Source organism: Cavia porcellus, unplaced genomic scaffold (assembly GCF_034190915.1).
Source record: "Cavia porcellus strain 051 isolate PalLab524CR breed Dunkin Hartley unplaced genomic scaffold, mCavPor4.1 scaffold_5, whole genome shotgun sequence".
NCBI classification, from domain to species: domain Eukaryota; kingdom Metazoa; phylum Chordata; class Mammalia; order Rodentia; family Caviidae; genus Cavia; species Cavia porcellus.
In genome coordinates, this window is record NW_026947488.1 from 74,765,825 (window position 1) to 74,784,430 (window position 18,606).

At 39.4% G+C, this 18,606-nt stretch overlaps 1 pseudogene; it reads right to left on the reverse strand.

Annotated features, from left to right (window-relative positions):
* Window positions 1-3,728: 3,728 nt before the first annotated feature.
* LOC100718707 (large ribosomal subunit protein eL38-like) lies at window positions 3,729-5,846 on the reverse strand (annotated as a pseudogene).
* Between the last annotated feature and the right edge of the window lie 12,760 nt (window positions 5,847-18,606).

The window sequence follows — 18,606 nt, forward strand, 5'->3', positions numbered from 1 at the left end:
GACTACAAGATGTCAGTCAAGCACCATGCTGTCAGCTAGGTGGTTGAAATATGCAAGACCAAGTATGGCGAGCTGGTGGAAGAATGGCAACATAGAAGTAGTGGGGATAGAAGAAGTGGAGCCATCTGATGGGATAGATGGCTCAAGTTGAGGGGTTTGGACTTGGGTAAATGGAGGAGGAGTAGTTAAGACAGGAGGCACATCATCTAAAGCATTTGGTGGGAAGGAAGGAAGAGATCTTGGTATAGTAGAGTGAGCCAGAAATATTTGGGCTGCTAAACATGTTCTCAAAGTGAAAAAGGCCTGTATATAAGGTATCTTTGTCAAATTGCCACTGTTGTGACAAAAGTTACACAAATATTGAAGGATAGAGGGATCAAATGCCTCCCCCTTAGGCCATGGGCTGCCATTAAGCTGATAGGGCTGCCATGAAGCTGGTAGGTCAGCCAAGCCATCTGACAGTGAAAGATCAGGTTTTGCTTTTTTGGTTTTTACAGTCTTCTTGAAGCCAAGAGCACCAAGGTTATTAACCAGGTATCCCAGAGGTGTGTTTTTCAGAGGACAGAAAATGGTATTCCCCATAGTGACCTAATTAGAGGTGAGCCAAAAAGAACAACTTTGCCTTGGAACATAAGAGCTTTAACTCCCCCTGCAAGGAATGTGAAAACTGTCTTGGGTTACACTTATTAAAAGAAGTCATCACTTGTTTTGAAAGTGCAACAAGGAAGGTTCCGACACCTGTTCCCATTGGCCATCAGCTAGAGTGTGGGGTGGGGTCCTAGAGTGCAAGAGAGTAACAGTTTTGCCTTGGGTTATCTTGCCCAAAAAAATGTTAAAACTGCTGTCTTTGTCCAGGGATGGTAATGGGTAGGTTAACACAAGCTTATGTATTTCTAAGGCTGAAAAAAGTTCTGCCTTGGTTATCAAGGAACATGGGAACGGTTTTGATGGAATAGTAGCTCACCTGTGACAAATGAGGTGGGTCCGTATTGATGCAGGCTTGGAATGGCAAACAAGCAGGTCCCAGAGGAAAGAAAAGAGGTACATTAGACAGGGGAGCTCAGGACTGCAGGTGACCCCCAGGAGCTCACAAACACTGCCAATCTGAGTCACAAGTCACCAAAATGTTAGAGTTTTCTGGTGCAACAGAGAAGCAAAAAGTAAAAATACATGAAGTCCACATTTACTGAGGATGCAGAAAGGAGCACACAACCCGTGGCAGTTGGGCTGTCTCCTTCAGTTGGATAAAGAGAGGCATATGACCTCTGATAAAAAATGACACATAGGATGGACATTGATGACCTGTGAGGAATTGATTGAAATTTTCTTCACATGAAAACGGGGAAGGAGTTGCAATTAAGGATAAAGAAGAAGGAGGAAGTATCAAGCATTTCCATTGCTGCTTTGGTCTTCTACCACGTTAGACCACCACCATAATTGTACAGTAATTTATACTAGGGAAGAAACCTTTCATAGGGAATCAACCATGACTGCAACCCTCAGAAAGAGATCCCCCCCTAAATGTCATAATGCATACCACTGTCCTCTGAACCTATGATCAGACCACTGGCTCTGGATCAGCAATGTCAGTGAAACATCAAAGCACCACAGGCATCCAATAGCATTTCACCTTGATTACTATCATCACAGCCAGTGTTTCTCTGGATAAGCCAGTTGCTTACACATGGTGGGGGATGAGGGATTGGTATTTTCTTGTTTACCAACCTGTGTGCTGAATGGAGCTATGGTCAGGCTGTTCCACTCTGGTGGTGGCCCACGCATGGCCCTGGCTCCCAGGCTGGCCTTGCTTGTCAATGTGGCCTTGTTCCCTTTACCCCTGGTCCATGAATGGTGCCAACTCATGGGGAGAGCTGGAGTCTTGCTGTTCCAGTCTGGCAGCAACCTGCACATGGTACTTAGTCCCAGACTCAGCTTGCTTGCTGGTGTAGCTTTGTTCTCTTTACCCCTGGTCCATGAATGGAATGTCTCACTGGGAGTGGCTTGGGTCTGGCTGTTTTAATCCAGTGGCAGCTCATGCATGGTGCTGGTTCCCAAACTGGGCTTGCTTGCTGATATGGCCTTGTTCTCTCTATCCCAGGTCCATGAAAGGCACTGACTCACAGTGAGAGGGTGGAATCTGGCTGTTCCAGTATGGTGGTGTGCTGTGCATGGGAAAATTGTCTATTAAATAATAAAATATTCTTTAGTTCAATTGAAGTTCCCTACTCACACTCCTAGTGTACTTTGTCTATATCCATGAACAATGTATGTACATTTCCAACCAGTTCAAATGTTAGTACCAAATTTATACCACTGTCTCTAAGCAAGTAAACAATAAAATGCTTAATTGCTATTATTGACATTAGATAAATTAGAAATTTTTAGATAGTTTATCCTGTACAATATTAAAAATATATAAATACATTTACATAAAGATAAAGCTTTTAAGAAGGAATGTAGAGTTTGGTTGTGTCTTAAGTAGCACAAGTAGAAAATAAGAAAAAAGTCATTTATTCTAATTTTCTTTTACATAATTTAGACATTCTTTAAGAATACAAAACAGTACATAAAATTGCCTATAAAATATTAAGACATAAAAGTATAGTGCTTTTGCTTATGTAAATAGACTCATGCAATGACTTTTGTGACTTGTCTTTGTTACTTACTGTTGGATATTTCCTTTAAATAGTTCTTAGGAATCAACAAACCATATTAAAAGAGTTAATGTTGACTATTACAAAGATTTTAATGCTAAAATGGGAAAATCCATTTGATATAGAATATATACTTTACTAAGTTTTGTGCTATGTGCTCATTTGAAGTAAACAAACTGCAGAATAATGCTTCTGTCTTTGAGCAAGAGTTCTTAATCTCTTTGGGTCACTTAAATGGTTGCAAGAGATTTGAGAATATCTCATATAGAAGAGAGTAGTGGAATATTCACAGTAGTAGAAAAAGGCTAAAAGGAAAATAGAGCCTCTTGGAACCCAGGAATTGAGATACCTGGAAAACAGCATTTAGCAAAGAGAGGAAAGAGCTGACAATGGTAAATATCTATGCATCAAATGTTAGTGCACCCAGTTTCATAAAACAAAAACTACTGGACTTAGTAAGAGAGACAGACACTAATACAATCACAGTGGGGTATTTGAATGTTCCACTGACACAACTGGAGAGCTCAATCAGAAAAAAAAATCAACAAACACCAGAGATAAACCACACCAATGAACAAGTGAGCTTAAACAGATACCTACAGAGTGTATTATCCAACAACAAAATGCTAATTTTTTTCAGAAACAATACAACTCTGTCAAAAATAGATTGTATCTGAGGCCATAAAGTATTCTTAAATAAGTACAAAGAAAATGAAATATTCCACAGCATGCTATTGAATCATAGTGGAATGAAGATGTAGAAATCAACAGGAAAAGAAGCCACAGAAATGACATAAACATATGAAATTAAATTAATACATTATTGAATAACCAGTTAATCACAGAAGAAATTAGGGGAAAAGTTTCTGGAAACAAATGACAATAAAAGTATGTCATATCAAAGAAAACTTGGAAAGAATGGTTGCAAATAATAGTAATATCTTCAGAAAATAAGTAGACATGTAATTTTGTATCTTTTACAATTTTGAGGTCCTTTTACAGTGTTTTTTTTCTTTTTCTTTTTTTTTTAGACTTTTGAAGCATTCTACTGTACTTCATATCAATCTGCCTGGTTTATTTCAGCTTTTTTACCACCAACCCTGGGTATAAGCACTGCTTAAATTTCTCTGCCTTTTCTTGGTCTGTGATGACCAATGTATAAAGATATATGCTGCATCAAGCTTTAAACTTAACATTATCTTTGTTCTTTACCTCGGCAGATCTGGAATCCTTTTGCCTGATTATGAGCAGCAAATCCCTGGTTTCCTCAGTTTCTTGAGAAATAGAAATCGATGCTCAGGGGGTGTGAACCTGTACCCAACTGTGTATTCCTCTGGGCGATCCCATTTTTTAGAGCTTTTAAACTGCATCCATGGATTTCAAGTTATACACCACTGATGAAGGATACTCCATAAATTGAAAAGGCTATCTTTGTTGTGTGTATACCTAATTTAGATGGCTACTTTGGATAGATTTAGGTACAGAAAGTTCCCCATCATTCTGATTGTTACTAAGAATTTCTTCTTTTTCACACTATAATCCCCATTTTGGCTCCATAGGAGTGACCAAGTCTTCTTCCCACATCAATATTTCATATCTACCCTTAGCCTTGTTGTAATGATGGTTTGTGGTAGACTCTTTCAGATCTACCTTTGGCCTTGTTGTAATATTGGTTTGCGGTAAGTTCCTTGACCACAGAGCGGGCTGGGCAGCATAGGAGAGGACAGAAGGAATGCAAAGGAGTAATCATGTCCAGTCTACATGTCTTACTTGCCCCTATAGCATGAACCATGAATAAGAGTAATTTTTCAAAGCAAGAGAGAAGACAGAAAAGTAAAACCCTAGTTCATGAAATTATTTCAATTGGGTTATGCACAACTTAATTCAATGTGAGATAGAAATCTTGGACAACTATTATTTTGATCATCATACCTTAATGAAACACTTGAGGGCTGAACAAAAAGATATTCCAATATCAGCAAGACTCTAGCTGCTCCAGCGTATACTAACTCCAGATACTGCTTGCCTCATCCTCTCTCTGCAGAGAGAGGAATGTGGGAATAATACTTAAGGGTGAATAGGATAGTATGAAAACAGTACTTCTCCACATGACTGTACCAGAAATCAGTCTCTCCCTTCTTTTTCCTCTGATCATTATAATAATTTTGGAATAAAGAGAAAGGAAGAGGCGTTAGTGAATTAACTTGGAATCTGTAGACTTCCCATAAGTTTAATGGGCAGAATTTATTTAAGTGGAAAAAATGACATTAACTTTCAATAACTAAATGAAATTAAAACTTTTCTTGTAAACAAACAAAAGTTGCAGTGGTCAACTTTGTCACGAACAAGAGTCCCAGATACATTTATGTCATGTTATTGAAATTGCAGGTACCACAAAATGTTATTTATATCAACCATTACTTTTGACAGTATAATAGTTATTAAGTGTATTTTTAAGACTCATTAATGAGTTAATAAGAAAGCCCTTTGACTCATTCTACTATGTATATCACAAATTTTATTTTCATTATTTGAAAATTATATTTTAATATAACTGCTATCTTTTTTATCATATATATTTTATTTTGTGCATTTAAGGACATTCTGAGAAGTTATTAGGCTTCTCTAGACTTCCAAAATGATCCATGATACATAAAAATTAAGATTCCCTGTGTTGGATCAAGATTGTGGTAATCTAATATATTTTGTGTAATTATGGCTTAATTCACGCTGCTTAGTAAATGCACATGACCAGCTCCAAGTTAAATAATAGGTAGTTGGAAAGTAAATAGTCATGTTTTTATCCTCTTAGGAAAAATTATAGTAATGATACATAGCCTATACACATTCTGCAGATTCCTAAAGTGAAATGAAATGTTTTTCAGCTTAAGACTTCACTGGTTCAGCATGGTTTCTTGTTAAACACCTCTGATTTTTTTCTTGTTCTTACCCATTTACTGTGTAAAGAAACAGTGTTATTTTTCAAATAGTTTTAATGTCTGAAACCATACCTAATACTATCTCTATCCTATGTACATTTTAAACTACAGAGAATAATGAAAGTTAATATATATTTTAGAGGTCCAAGAACAAAGTACATGCCTTTATCTTCAGCTTGAGAGCTTCCACAGTTTCATTGGCTAAAATATCAAATGGTTCAAATGATCCTTCAAAAGCTATAAAACTCCTCATCATGAGTAACTATCTTATCAAAAACAAAGCACAACCAAAAAATGGGGAAAGAAATAACATCTTTAAAAGTTCCTTCTTGGAAGCTGAAAAGGTTCCCATGCACAATTAAGGACAAATGGCCAGAGACTGCTGTCACTGTCTAACCTCAAAGGTGAGTTGGGGGAATCTGAAGACCTAGTTCCACACGGTCATCGTGTTCGGCAGCACAGGCAGCAGCTGTGTTGAAGGAAGTTTCTCTGCTGAAGGCTGTAGTGACCAGCCATGCTGTGTTTATATTATGGAAGCTGCATACTTGACAATGGTTGAGGTGAATGTGAGCCAGCTTCAAATGTGATACAAAAATGCTACACTGAGCAACCAACTGGGGAACTTTCCTGTCTCTCTCAGAGAAAAGCTTTTGTTTTCTCAATAAACAGTCTGCTCTGACCTCCATTGTTCTTAAAATTGATTCTTCAAATTTAGAGAACAGGAACTCATACTGGACATATACTAGGTTGGGAGTTCCATTGCCCTATATCATTTGGAGGTCTTGACCAAGATCATCGGATGGAGGTAAGAGTTTGCCTTTGTTTCATAGACTCTGGATTGGGACTCATTTAGGTAATAAAGTTTCATGTTTTAAATTTTGCTTCATTTTTGTCCATTGCTTATAGTAATTTGTGCCTTTCTTTGTCCATTGCTGGTGATTTGTCTTTGCCCATTGTTTGTAATTGCCTTGTCTCTTACATAGCTTTGTTAAAATAATGACAAATCTAAATTAAAACTTGGAAAAATTATAAGGTCATGATATATCCCTAATGGGACATTTTTATTATTTTGTTCTTGTGCATATTGCATTTGAATTAGTTGCTAAATTTACTGGTGCTGCTTGCTTGACTTTATTTAGGCGATAGTGCTAGAAAGAGTAATGTTAACACACCTCTAGTAGACTTTAGTGTAAATGTCTGTAAAATGATTCCTAGCTCAGATTTAGAAAATATACAAGCCTGAAATAAAACCAGGACTCCTTGTACCATTTAAGCAGTACTAGACTAATGGCTGGCCTCAAGTCTTGGAGAACAAAGTTCAGTGAGACAGACTGGCTCTGACCCTCCTCTACACTCTAGAAGAAATGTCAAGCCTGTTCTGCTTCAATTTCCTTTCTTTGACTTTACTTCTAATCTTTCCCCTACTTTGTACTTTCATTTTTAAAGGCATGTAAAATCAGAAAGAAATCTAGACTATTCCAACTTTTTCTCCTGCTAAATTTATCCCATAGAATACGAACATTTTCTAACACAGAAGTCATCTTAGATGAAGGACACATACCGCATGTCCGGGTCAGATTAGACATTGGCATTTTACCCATCCAGGAAAACACACATAAAAGTCATGTCCTGGATTAGTATTCTGGACAACAGTCTCCTCTGGAGGCTAAACTTGAGACACAGTGCCTTGAACTGACTTCTGGGTGAAGTCAGAATGAGCTATTTCCAAAAACAGCACACTTATGGGACCTAAACACATTTAGATTAAGAAAACTCTCTGACTTTTCGAGTTGTGGATTTCAGAATCTTTACTGTAAATTTGTAGAGCAGTAGGTAATGATATTACTCAGGTTTTTAATTGTCCCTTGTAGAACTTTGACAGAGGGTAGTTACTGTGCCAGCTAATTAATTGTAGCAGCAGCCATTCTTAAAGGCAGAGGACAGGTTCCCCAGCATCTGTTTGGTGAGTCCCCATTGAAGCCAGTGGCCAATGAGATCAATGGAATGTTGGCCAGACAGCTGGATTGTTTTCTGGAGACTGATCTCTGGTTGTATGGACTAATACAAACTGAGAACAACTGAGGGGTCACGGCCAGGACACCCAAAGTTTCCACAGTAGGAACTGGGTCCCCAACTACAGAAAAATCTTTACTTATACATCATTCTTATTTCTCTGCTAGTAGACTAGGAACTCTCCCTAAACTTTGTGGTGCATTTTTAGATGATTTAGACTACCCCTCCCCTCAGAGATTAAGATGAGGCAGTTTGCAACATTCGTTTACATTTCAAGGAAGGTAGTAGGGGGATGAATTACATTTGTGCCATACATGTGTTAATTCAGAGTGAACAGGCATTTTTGTTTCTGTGTGCTTAAAAGACTGATGTTCCTTTTCTAACAGGCAAAACATAATTGATAGATAATTCATAAGTTTAACCTCTGAGCTTCAAAGATATAGAAATTTAAGTAAAGCATAGCTATCTCCCACTGCTAGAAAAGACTCCCTAAGTAGATAGAGGACACAAATGCCTTGGAGAGTTTGCCTCAGGGCTCAGGACAGAGTTCCTCAAGTTTATTTGTAGTCTTTATCTATTTTTGAGTGAATCTCCCTCACAAAACAGAGAAATGCTCTAACTTACCTTTCTACAATAAAAAAGCAATAGTTTATTATAAAGTTATGCTTCCTTCTTTAAGCATTCCTGTCACAACTAGGCTTATGGAAATAAAGTTCAAGAGCTACCTGGAAAGATAAGATTGTGTGCCAGTTCAAGCATGGACAGCTGGCTGAATTTGTTGTACCCTAAGAAAATAGCTTTGTTATATGTGTATTATAGCAAACCTGTATAGGGGCTTACTAAATGTGTTTGTTTTATCCTTTTTCCCTAACTGATATGTTAAGGGACCTAATTGATCTGTTGAGCAACACTCTCCTCTGTAAAGAATTGCAAGAATCTCACCTAATTGATATGTTAACCATTGTTGCTCTCTACAAACTACAGAAGCTGTGCTAAAACAAGCTAACAAGGGTTGTTAATCACTGCTAGGAGCCTTTATTCTCCTCTAAAGAGCTAAGGAAAACTAGAATGGCAATTAATTTACATTTGTTTAAAGTAACCTGCTTGTGTGCAGAGAGATTTGCGTGTGAGTTTAACCCTTTACCCTGATCTTGACACATTACCGCCGTTTTCTGTTCTGTATGGCGCCTTATTGCCTCCCTCTCCCCTCACCTATCTATCTAGGCCATAAAGAATTTGGGTTTCTGGTGACCTCCCCCCGACCCGGTGATGATCTGTTGTAAAATGAGCCTGCCCCAATTTTAAGAACTGCTTAGCTTAAACAAATTACCGGGTAATACTATGGCCCAAATCCCAATCGGTGCTTTCCTTTTGTTCTGTATGTATCAAATGAGTTAGATATCAGGTCTTCGTAAAACTTAAGTTCCAGCGTCTCATAACTTGTGACCCCTTCGCACTCACTAGCGAAGACAAGCTGTCCTGAGATAATTAACTGTCCACTTTCTTCTCCAAATATTGCTGCAGACGTGCCACTCTGAGATAATGTCAGTCTGCAGGATGGAAATAATTTTTAAAAAACACCAGAAACTCCCTAGATTGTCAGAGCTAAGTGGACAGCAATACAGTTTCCAGACTCGGGTCAACAAGTTTGATGGCTCTACAGGTTTCTTTGTTTCTCTCCCCCCGCCCTTTCCTCCAGCCCCTTTTTAAAGTCCTCCCTTCAGCTTCTAGGGGACAGTCTCCAAATTGGCTCCCGGAGACTGGTCGCCAGGCCTGGAAATAAAGCCTTTGCCACTAAATTTTCAGTCTCTTGCCTCCTTGGATTTTATACCGGGGCTCAAGTTATAACATTTGGGGGCTCGCCCTGGATGGAAGCAAGACCCCAGACTCATTTCTGAACATTTGAAAGTAAGTGCTCTGGAGGATTTGTTTGGGCCGCGGTCAATTTGTAATTTTGAGGGGATGCCCTCAATTTGGGAGCGGGAACCACCCGAGGACAGAGTCAGTTGGTTTGTAGGACAAATTCTGTCCATTTGTGACTCTGCCCTGGGTGGGGAACAGCTCCGTTTGGAAGGGGACGCCCTTAATTTGGGAAGTGAAACCTCCTGAGGACAGAGTCAATTGGTTTTTGCCATTTGTGACTCTGCACCGGGTGAGGAACCACTCTGTTGGTTAATTTGTTAATTCCTCCAGATCCCAAAATTTGACTAATTTTTGGGCAAAGGCCATTTTTGCTGCAGCTTGTCTCGTCTTGTATGTCTGTTTGTTTGTCCATTTGTTCTAAATGTTCTCCTTTTGGTTACCCTAAATCTAACAGAACATTCTCTCCTAGGAACCCCTTCTACGAGCCCAGAATGGACAAAGGGATTTAGATATTGATGTGCAGTGTTTTTGTTCTTTAAAATTGTTTGCCTGTTTGGATTTGTTACTAACTTAGGGGCTTGTTGCCCATTTCTGTTGCAGGATCCATATGGCTTATTAGATTCAAGCTTCATAATAAGAAAAATTATTTCCTTTAGCTCACCAAACTGTGCAAAAAGCACCCTTTGTTTGTGTCTTTAATGTTGTGGCGCCTTGTTTAATATGTAAGTCTTCAACTGATTGCTTGCAACCTTGGCATGCCTTTTAAAAGGAGTATTTTTCTTTCTGGTTAAAAAGTAAATATATGTGCACATATATGTGTATATTTATGGTTTTTAAGAATCATATCAACTTTACCAAGTAAAAACCAGGTCATACTGTAATTGAGCCAGTTAAAAGGTTATAGCTTTAAAAAACCCAGCATTTTAATGTGGTAAAAAGACATAAAATTAATTAAATATGTTTTAGACTACTAGAAGGTAACTTCAAGGGTTTTGTTGAGAGTTTTAATGTTGTCTGAGAAGCGAAAAAAAAAGATAATTGACTGGTGATAGTAAAAAGGAGGGACAAAGAAAGTGGTTTGTCTTCAAGTAAAATGTCTGCTGTGCCAAAATGTAAAAAAAAGATAAAACTTAGAGGTATATTATAAGTTATAAAAAGCTCGAGATGATATAAATTTTGTCTTGGTTTATAGTACTGAAGACAACAGGTTTGACAAGAAGTAAATGTGTTCAAAGTTTGACAGTATTGGATCAGTTTTGATAGATTTATTTATAAGATTCTAAACCTTTGCTGCAAAGTGTTTCCATTAATATGAGATTATAGATGATAATAGAGATAAGATATAAGTTTTCACATGTGCTGTGGACCTCTGGGAGATTATATGGCACAATTTTGTTACCTATGAAAAAGCTTCTTTTTGTTAAGTATGTAATTTCAGTAAAATGATGGCCTGCCAGGTGGCACCCTGGGACAAAAGGTGGTGTGCCATCCAGATAAAGCCTGCTCTCTGATATGGAATGCCAAAACCATGTTGTCCTTTTGTCCCAAGCCGATTGAACATCCAGAGGTAAGGAGGTTTCCCTAGTATCGCCAGTTGGTCTCTTTGCAACTCAGTCGGCCCCACATGTTAGAAAAAAGATTACAAAGGTTTGAGAGTTTAAAAAAAAATGCCCCTCAGCCAGTTGATAGAGATAGCACAAAAGGTCTTTTAAAACTAAAAAAATTACCGTCTACTGGGAAATTTGTCCAGCGTACCTGAGTCCTCACAACTGACTTAGAGTTAAAACTGTTGGGCAAATGGAATCAGGAGATTCCAGAAGTCTGGGCAGAAGACAATCCTCCAGGGCTAGCAGTCAGCCAAGTCCCCCTTCTGATGGAGCTCTTACCCCAAGCATGCCCCTTCTGCTTGTGACAATGCCCGATAAGCCTGCAGGCCCGGAAAGGGATTTAAAGTCCACATGCAGAGGCTAAGAGACAATGATATTCTCATTCCTTGTGTCTCTCCCTGGAACATGCCCTTGCTTCTAGTCACTGAAGCCAGGGACAAATAACTATCGCTCTGTACAGGATCTCGGAGAGTTAATACATGAGTTCTGAGTCTATACCCAACAGTGCCAAATCCTGAGAACACCTGGTACTCTGTTCTGAACCTGAAAGATGCTTTCTTCACTTTGCCACTTACTCTGGTGAGTCAACTCCTTTTTGCCTTTGAATGGACTGACCCAGATACGGGGGTAAAAAAAAACAGCTGACCCGGACACATTTACCTCAGGGTTATAAGAACTCTCCCACTCTTTTTGATGAGACATTAACAAGAGATCTTTTAAAATTAAAAAAAAAAAACACCCTGAGATAGTGCTCCTCCAGCACATGGATGACTTGTTAATAGCCTCGACCCCCACGGAAGCTTGTAAGCTTGTCAAGAGACAACTGAAAAACTGTTAAGGACTTTGGGGCAATTAGGCTATAAAGTCTCGACTAAAAGGGCACAATTGTGCTGTCAGGCTGTGACTCATCTGGACTACAAATTGCAAAAAAAAAAAAAAAAGGAGGAGGATTTTGTCTAAAAAAGTGTCCAGGCTATATTGCAGATCCCATTCCCAGAAACTAAGAAACAGGTGCGCGAATTTCTGGGAGCTGTCGGATACTCCAGGCTGTAGATTCTAAATTTTACTGAAACAGCTCACCCCCTGTAGGGCTCCCTTAAGGAAAAAACTCACTAAACTGGACTGATAAATGTAAACTGGACCTTGCGGCAGCTCAAGTGGGCCTTGACAGAGGCCCCAGCCCTGGGACTCCCTGATGTTACCAAGCCATTCACCTTGTTTGTAGATGAACTCAGGGGCATTGCCAAAGGAGTCCTAACCCAGGACATTGGCTCTTGAAAGAGGCCTATAGCCTATCTTTCCAAAAGGCTCAATCCAGTAACAAGAGGGTGGCCTCCATGCCTAAAATTCTGGCCGCTGTGGCAATGCTACTTAAAAGAGGCCCCCCCCCAAAAAAAAACCTCACTTTTGGACAGAAGATTTCTGTAGTGACCTCCCACAGTTTAGAGACTCTTATCAAAACCCCTCCTGAAAATGTGAGTGCTAAAATCTCACACTATTAGGCCCTGCTCCTAGACCCAGAATTGATAGTTTTCAAGACTTCTTCAGTTTTAAACCCAGCCACCCTTATGCCTGACAACGACCTGAGAAATTTCACAGATGGAAGCAGCTTCATCCAGAACGGCAGAGGCAGATGAGTGGCCGGGGCAGCAGTGACCATCAAAAGGAGGTACTCTGGGTTAAGCGGTTAGAGCCTGGCATCTCTGTCCAAAAGGTGGAGCTCATTGCTTTGACTGAGGTACTAAAACTAGCCACAAAAAAGAGGGTAAACATCTATACAGATAGTAGATATGCTTTTGCTACTATACATGTACATGGAGCCATCTATTAAGAGCGAGGTCTCTTAACCTCGGCCAGGGCAAAGATTTAAAAAAAGGGGGGGGTGGCTCCACAGATCCTAGATTTGCTGGCAACAGTCTGGCTGTCGGCAGATTGCTGCTATTCACCTGAGGAAACAATTTGGCAGATCAGGCCTCTCAAAGAGTAGCAATCACATCAGAGGGGCCAGCCGAGAAAGTAACTGCTCTGATGCGAGTCCCCCCGACCTTGTCAAAACCAGTCTACACAAAGAAAGACTGCACTGGTTGTTGTGAGCCATCTAACAGATTCCAGTCCCTGTGACTAAAAGACAAGTGCAAAATTTCTAGGAGCCACAGGACTGATCCAGAGTTTGGGACCCTGGCAGAGGTCTGTTGTCTACCTTTCCAAGACACTTGATTCTGTAACAACCAGATGACCACCCTGTCTGTGGTGATTTCCTCAGTAGCCCCCTCATAAAGGAAGCTTAAAAATTGACTTTTACACACAAACTCTTGTTTCTTCCTGTTCCCTGGAGACTCTCATCAAGGCCCCATCAGACTGCGGATGTCTAATTCCTGAGCCATACATTATCAGGCACTATTTCTGGAAACAGCGGCTTCAAACTCTGGCTACTTTGCTGCCTAAGGATGACCCCTCGTTGCCTCACTACAATTGTACTGAGGTCATTGATCACCTCACAGGACTTCGACCTTATCTAGTGGATAAGCCATTATCTAGAGTTCCATCCTACTTCTCTGATGGAAGCAGCTACGTCTATCAAGGTAAGCGGGTCTTGGGAGCTGCCGTTACACAAAATCTCAGGTTCTATGGGAACAAATCTTAGAGCCAGAGACATCAGCATAGTGGGCTAAACCCATTGCCCACACTGAGGCCTCAAGTTGTCTTTATCAAAAATGGAGTTTATTGTCTTCTGGAGTCAAAAGATTAAATTGCTCCCCAAATTTGGACTTGTTGGCTGCCATCTAGATGCCAAGGAGAGTGGCTACTATCTGCTGTATAAGCCATTGGGCAGAAGATGATCTTGTTATAGGAAAAAATAATTTGGCAAATGCCACCTTCCAAAAGATAGCCAGAAAGCCCCAAAATCAGTGGGGATTGAGATAAGCTTGACATTACTGCTGATCCCACCTATTTTCTTTGTCAGAGCCCATTTACACTTAAAAAGACCAGCATCTGGCAGCTCAACTTCCGAGAGATTCCCGGGGGCTAATATCAAGCTAGCCCAGTCTGTGAGCTTCAGATGCCCTCAGTGCCAATTGGTAAATCTAAAAGTACTGCAACAAATAGAAACCACTGGTTATCGTGAGACTATGCCTAAAAACACTAAAAAAATAGATTTTACAAAAATAAAAAGCCTAAAACTTCAAGGATATAAATGTTATAATGGTTGATACTTTCATTAGATGAGTAAAAGCGTTTTCTACTTAGTCTGAGTCAGCTCTGATAGCAGTTTCCCTGATTTGGTCTCCCTTTTTATCCATGGGGTCCGACAATGGCCTGGCTTTTATAGCCTAATAACTCAAATTAACCTAAGCTTTGCAGATCAATTAAAAACTCGATTGGGCTTACCAGCCTCAGAGTTCAGGAAAGGTAAAAAGATAAGTTAGATTTTAAAGACTATAATTACTAATGGCCTTAAAAACTGGCGAAAAATGGGTAAGTCTCTTTTCCTTCTGCCCCTTTGTGTGCGTGATGCATCCCCTATGTTGCAGATATTTCCTCTTTTGAGGTTTTATATAAGAGATCTTCCTCTTATCATTAAAGGTTTCTAAAAATTAGCTGATTTAACTAATGAAGATCTTATTAAGTCTCCCCCAGACTTTTCAGCCAGCTCTGACTTCCATCCACTGGTTATTTCGCTGCTGCCCACTGCGAGCTAAAGAGCCTAGGCACCTAGACAAGCGACCTCACCATAAATCACTTGAGCTGCAATAGACTGTCAAAGTAGCTGAAAGCCTGCCTGGATTCAACGTTCCCACTGCAGACAGGTCCCAGCTTCAAAAGACCATTAGCCTGTGGATAAATAAACTGTCATTTCTTCCAAGGACACTTTAAAGCTTAAGATTGTCTAATATAACTGATAATTTTGTGTTCTCCTCTTTTGTAGAGACCCCTAAGAGGCCTCTGTCTGACTTAAAAATTGTTACTTGTATGATAAAACAGAGTAAATTTAAATGTTGGTTTTCTTTCTCCTTTTGGTTAACAGCTTTAATGACAGCTACAAGACCTTTGTTAATCCTCCTACTGGGCCTTGTGTTGTAAACAAGTTGATAAACTATGTCAAAGTTCTTAAAAGCTTATAATTATAAAGACACATACAAGGTTATAAACAGATGGTAAGGAGTCAATGATTTGACACACTGACTAAAATCAGTGGGGAATGTTGTACCCTAAGAAAATAGCTTTGTTATATGTGTATTATAGCAAACCTGTATAGGGGCTTACTAAATGTGTTTGTTTTATCCTTTTTCCCTAACTGATATGTTAAGGGACCTAATTGATCTGTTGAGCAACACTCTCCTCTGTAAAGAATTGCAAGAATCTCACCTAATTGATATGTTAACCATTGTTGCTCTCTACAAACTACAGAAGCTGTGCTAAAACAAGCTAACAAGGGTTGTTAATCACTGCTAGGAGCCTTTATTCTCCTCTAAAGAGCTAAGGAAAACTAGAATGGCAATTAATTTACATTTGTTTAAAGTAACCTGCTTGTGTGCAGAGAGATTTGCGTGTGAGTTTAACCCTTTACCCTGATCTTGACACATTACCGCCGTTTTCTGTTCTGTATGGCGCCTTATTGCCTCCCTCTCCCCTCACCTATCTATCTAGGCCATAAAGAATTTGGGTTTCTGGTGACCTCCCCCCGACCCGGTGATGATCTGTTGTAAAATGAGCCTGCCCCAATTTTAAGAACTGCTTAGCTTAAACAAATTACCGGGTAATACTATGGCCCAAATCCCAATCGGTGCTTTCCTTTTGTTCTGTATGTATCAAATGAGTTAGATATCAGGTCTTCGTAAAACTTAAGTTCCAGCGTCTCATAACTTGTGACCCCTTCGCACTCACTAGCGAAGACAAGCTGTCCTGAGATAATTAACTGTCCACTTTCTTCTCCAAATATTGCTGCAGACGTGCCACTCTGAGATAATGTCAGTCTGCAGGATGGAAATAATTTTTAAAAAACACCAGAAACTCCCTAGATTGTCAGAGCTAAGTGGACAGCAATACAGTTTCCAGACTCGGGTCAACAAGTTTGATGGCTCTACAGGTTTCTTTGTTTCTCTCCCCCCGCCCTTTCCTCCAGCCCCTTTTTAAAGTCCTCCCTTCAGCTTCTAGGGGACAGTCTCCAAATTGGCTCCCGGAGACTGGTCGCCAGGCCTGGAAATAAAGCCTTTGCCACTAAATTTTCAGTCTCTTGCCTCCTTGGATTTTATACCGGGGCTCAAGTTATAACAGAATTCATCTTCTACACTGTCCAGATGGCATCCACCTGTTCTGGAGAGGAATCAACACAAGGGACACATTGAGGACATTGTCAAAGAAGAATAAGAAAGGGGCACCTTAATTAGTTTCTTTTTTGCACAGTTAAGTAGCTCAATGTCAGTCTCTTGTACTACAATGCTAGAGACAGAGCTTAGCAAAGGTTCTCAAGTTTGATTCCTGGTACAAAAAATGTTTTATTCCACTACATATTGCTTTTTAAATTACAGACATGGGAAACTCAATGCTAAAACTTACTTCTTTGGAATGCATTCTTGAGCATGGAAGGTATTTGATCCTTCCATGTTGAAAAAGAGCTGTTTGATGTTTTTCTGCATGTGTGTATGGCCTACCTACCCCCTTGAGCCAAAATGGAATAGTGGGGAAAGTATTATTTATGATGTTATTTTATCATGAAAGTCATACTGTAAGAAAGAGGAAAATGGTTAGAATTGCTTTATGTTAAAACTTTTTTGATATTAAGGGATAATTCTTTTCTATGCTCCAGATATTATAATCCTTAGAGGTCTACTGCCATTCATAGGTCTCCTTTCTTAGTGACTTAAAGTAAATTAAACTAGAATGAGGAAGATTTGCAGATGACTCTGATAAGTACATAGATGTCTTTAAAGGACTCACTCGGAACTATAAGCTAGATTGGAAAGATGTAATGTTACTCTTAAAAACTTTGACTTATAGTGAGAGAAACATTACAACCTGCTATGCTTTTGGAGATGAAAATCATGTTAATTTTAAAATTTCAGAAGACAGACAGACAGAAAACCACTAGTTCCAACTGATATACAAGCAGCTCCCACCCAAGACCACAACTTGGTCTGACAACAAAACAGGAGACATTTTCAAATGTGCATTCTTGGAAGTCTAGGAAGGACAAAAACCAAGCCTTCTAGTTGTTTTAAATTGTCAGCTATTTTTCAGAAGAAAGATGAAAACCTCTCTGATTACTTAAAACATTTATTAGAGGCACTAATAAAACATATGTCCATAAATCCTGGTTCAAGAGAAGGAACGATTTTGCTGAAAGACATGCTTACCACCCATTCAACTCCAGATACTAGAAAAAAGTTATAAAAGTTAGTCTTTGCTTCAGATAGTTCACTTGATTCTTTAGTAAAAATTATATCCTTAGTATTCTATTCTCAGGACTGGGAGAAAACCAAAGAAAGAAAACAAAGACACCAAAAAGTTGGCTGCCTTTGTTGTGGCCTTAAAAAACATAGACCTTAAGTCTGATGCTCAGGTCTCCAAGAAGAATTTGAAGGCTTCACTGACATGCTATAGTTGACACAAGCCAGGCCACCTTAATAGGGACTGCTTTAAGAGGTCTCCCCAAGCCATGCCTAACTGCAAAGGTGGCCACTGGATCACTGGAATCAGACAGCCCTCTGAGGCCAAGGGCCAAGTTCAGACTCATCCTATCAGTTGGTCCAACAAGACTGAAGGGCCTTGGGGCACTTGCATACTCCCTCTGGCTGAACTGTCATCTCTACCTGTCATCTCCATGAAAGAGCCCTGAGTAAGCATGACAAGAAGTAAAAATCAACCTATTGCTGAACATCAGCACCAGTCTCTTTGTCCTTCTCAACTCTGGTCTTCCTTCCAGGTATTGTACCTCAGTAAAGTCACCAGAATATATGTTGTTTAAACTGTAACTGGGATAACTTTCTCTTTACTCATTCCTTTTAGTTATGCCAAAAAGCCTGACTCCAACCCAGGAGAGATTTTATGCTGTTTATGTATCCATGTTGCCAACTAATCAAAGTGATACTGAGACTGGTTTTTACAAATAAAGTATGTATTTTTTTTCATGTAGAAAAACTTAAGTGACTTTTGCATTTATCAAAATAATGTATTAATCTAGTTCTCATACATTATTCGGAGATAATTATAGCTAAAGCTAGAAGGATTTATGACAAAATGTCAGACTTCATCAATAAAAGTACCTAAGAGCCAATGAGTTACAGTTGCTATAACTTAGATTCCTTTTACTGGAACCCACCAGATCTTGTCCAGAAAAAGGTGATATGATTCATTTTGAGGCCTTACATAACTATTCTCAGCATGGGGGCTATGTTACAGTCAGCTGAGTTAGATATATTATAGGGAGTCAGACAGGGCTGGGCCTTGTAGGAGCCAATAGAAAAGACCAGATAAATTGCAACCTGGAAGATGCAGACACATTCTACTTGGGCAGACTTCAAGACAAAA